We start from the raw sequence: 3,255 nt of genomic DNA on the forward strand, positions 1-3,255 counted from the left end.
GAGAGTGTAGCTTTGAGTTGGAAATTGGACTCTGCCAATTGTTAGCTGGGTGACCCTGGGCAGCTAAATTACCTTATATTTCTAAGACTCAGTTTCATTACCTATAAAATATGGATAATGATACATAAATTATAGTTTGTCAGGGCTAGAAATAATGTCCTCATCAATAACATGGGAAATATATAGTCTCTACTTGATAGCCTTGATGTGAGAGATTCAATGAGATAATGCATACTAAAGGTTAGCACAGCTCTCAGAACCTTCCTGCCTCCGCGTTCGGACCTCGCTGCTCCAGCCTCCAGGCCCCGTCCCATCCTTCCAGCCTGTGACCGGCAGCAGAGAAAAACTAATTACATATCATTTTCTTGCCCTGTACATACTTTGAGGTGAGCAAAAAGATTACAGTACATTTTAAAATGAGGGAAATTGTGCACATCCAGGCCATTCAGTGTGGCAATCAGATTGGTGCCAAGTTCTGGGAGGTGATCAGTGATGAACATGTCATTGAACCCACTGGCACCTATCATGGGGATAGCGACCTGCAGCTGGACCGCATCTCCGTGTACTACAGTGAAGCCATAGGGGGCAAATATATTCCTCGTGCTATCTTGGTGGATCTAGAACCCGGAACCATGGACTCTGTTCGCTCAGGTCCTTTTGGTCAGATCTTCAGACCAGAAAACTTTGTTCTTGATCAGTCTGGGACAGGCAACAACTGGGCCAGGGGCCCCTGTACAGAGGGGGCTGAGCTGGTCGACTCGGTGTTGGATGTGGCTCGGAAGGAGGCCGAGAGCTGTGACTGCCTGCAGGGCTTCCAGCTGACCCACTTGCTGGGCGGGGGCACGGGTTCTGGAATGGACACCTTGCTCATCAGCAAGATCCGTGAAGAATATCCTGACCACATCCTGAACACCTTCAGTGTGGCGTCCTCGCCCAAAGTGTCCGACACCGTGGTGGAGCCCTAGAACGCCACCCTCTCCGTCCATCAGCTGGTGGAGAACACTATGAGACCTACTGCATTGACAACGAGGCCCTTTACGACATCCGCTTCCGCACCCTCAAGCTGACCACGCCAACCTATGGGGACCTGAACCACCTCGTCTCGGCCACCATGAGTGGTGTCACCACCTGCCTCCGCTTCCCTGGCCAGCTCAATGCTGACCTCCACAAGCTGGCAGCCAACATGGTGCCCTTCCCACGTCTCCACTTTTTCATGCCTGGCTTTGCGCCTCTAACCAGCCGTGGAAGCCAGCAGTATCGGGCCCTCACTGTGCCGGAGCTCACCCAGCAGGTCTTGGATGCCAAGAACATGATGGCTGCCTGTGACCCCCGCCATGGCCGGTATGTCACCGTGGCTGCTATCCTCCGTGGGCGGATGTCCATGAAGGAGGTGGATGAGCAGATGCTCAACCTGCAGAACAAGAACAGCAGCTACTTCGTGGAATGGATCCCCAACAATGTCAAGACGGCCGTCTGCGACATCCCACCCCGTGGCCTCAAGATGACGGTCACCTTCACTGGAAACAGCACAGCCATCCAGGAGCCGTTCAAGTGCATCTCAGAGCAGTTCACTGCCATGTTCCGCCGGAAGGCCTTCCTCCACTGGTACACAGGTGAGGGCATGGACGAGATGGAGTTCACCGAGGCTGCGAGCAACATGAATGACCTCGTCTCCGAGTACCAGCAGTACCAGGATGCCACCGCAGAAGAGGAGGAGGGTTTCGGTGAGGAGGCATAAGGCCAAGTCCCCACCACCGCAGGCTTCTCAGTCCCCTCTGCCTTCCTCAGCCGCCCCTTTCCTCTCCCTCAGAATTTGCGTTTTCTGCCTCTGTCTTGTTTTTTCTTTTTTTTTGGAGGGTAGTTCTAGAACAGTGCCTGGCACATAATAGGCGCTCAATAAATATCTGTTGTTTGTTGAATGTCTCCTCTCTCTTTCCACTCTGGGGAACCTAGATTTCTGCCATTCTGGGTAACCCTGTATTTCCTTCTGGTGCCTACTCCTCCCATCTGTCCAGTTAACATTTCCCTCTCTGTTTTTGAGATAACCTTTCAAGAAGCTGGGTCTCATCAAATCCCATTTAAAACCATGTGCTGGTAACCCAGATAGATGACCACCATCCTAGGCCCATGTGGTAGCCCAGGGGAAAGGAAACCAAGCAGCAGGTAGAAGTCCCTACAGGGAAGGGGTGGGGTTTTGGAGAGGGGCATCCAGGCTATTGAAATCCTAGTTTCCAGATATCTCCCTGCTCCTCTCTCAGCTTCTGGGGAGGTGTTAACAGTATTATCTCCATTTTCAGTCTCCCTCCAAGGACTGTCCTGAGCCATTTCCTTTGTAAGGTTCTGGCCACCACCCTGTCAAGGGGGAGATCCTTCCCTCTTCCACTTTACCTCCTTCATAATGCTGGATTCCTTCCTTTCCCCTGGTCAGAAAAGGGGGTCAAGAGGAGCAAGAGAGAGACTAGCCTTGGTCTCTAAGCCTCCAGAAAGCCCCTCCCCAGCCCTATCTTTTCTTACAGAAAAAAATGAATATCAGCCCTTCTGTACCTATATGGAAAGCTATGTGCTGACACCTAAATGTCATTTCCCAGAGAGGGGACAGGACACCCTCCGTCTTTTGGCAACACCTCGTCTCTTACTTTTGCTACTGCCTTCCCCCCACCCTTGGTTTTGTCCTATTCTACACTTCAGATTTCTATTGTGTTGAACTTGCTACTTTTTTTCATACTGAAAAGATGACATTGCCCCAAGAGCCAAAAATAAACGGGAATTGAAAAAAAAGTTAGCACAGTACCTGGCACATGATGTGTTCAGTGTTAGCTATTATTCCTCTACTGAATTTACCCATAGGAATTCTTTTTCATTCTGCTGGAGAATACCCATCTATATTTTTTATCATATATATATATATATTTTTTAAACTGTTAACTATTTTTTCCTTTGTCTCTTTAATACATTTGGAATTTGTTTTGGAGTGATGTTGTAGCTCTCCCACCTGAATCACTGCACAATTTATTGAATGGGTATCTTTTGTTCGTTGAAACATCCCCTACCTTTTTTGTCATTTCTGAGAATCTGAGATGTTTTGTAAACTTTGCTTCGTTGTTTCCGAGAGCTGATGCATCAGAATCTGGTGTGGGTATAGATTTGTGACAAGGTCTTCATGATGGAAGTTCTTTGCAACGTTATCTCAGTAAAAATAATTGTAAATGGCACAACACATTTTCTACTCAGAAGAACTGTTTGGTAATCGTTTGG

At 48.7% G+C, this 3,255-nt stretch overlaps 1 pseudogene across 1 annotated transcript; it reads left to right on the top strand.

Annotated features, from left to right (window-relative positions):
* Window positions 1–416: 416 nt before the first annotated feature.
* LOC309839789 (tubulin beta-5 chain-like) lies at window positions 417–1,860 on the top strand (annotated as a pseudogene). Its single transcript has one exon. The product of its transcript is annotated as a tubulin beta-5 chain-like (transcript).
* The last annotated feature ends 1,395 nt before the right edge of the window (window positions 1,861–3,255 follow it).

This window comes from Grampus griseus, assembly GCF_964374135.1.
Source record: "Grampus griseus genome assembly, chromosome: X".
Classification (NCBI taxonomy): domain Eukaryota; kingdom Metazoa; phylum Chordata; class Mammalia; order Artiodactyla; family Delphinidae; genus Grampus; species Grampus griseus.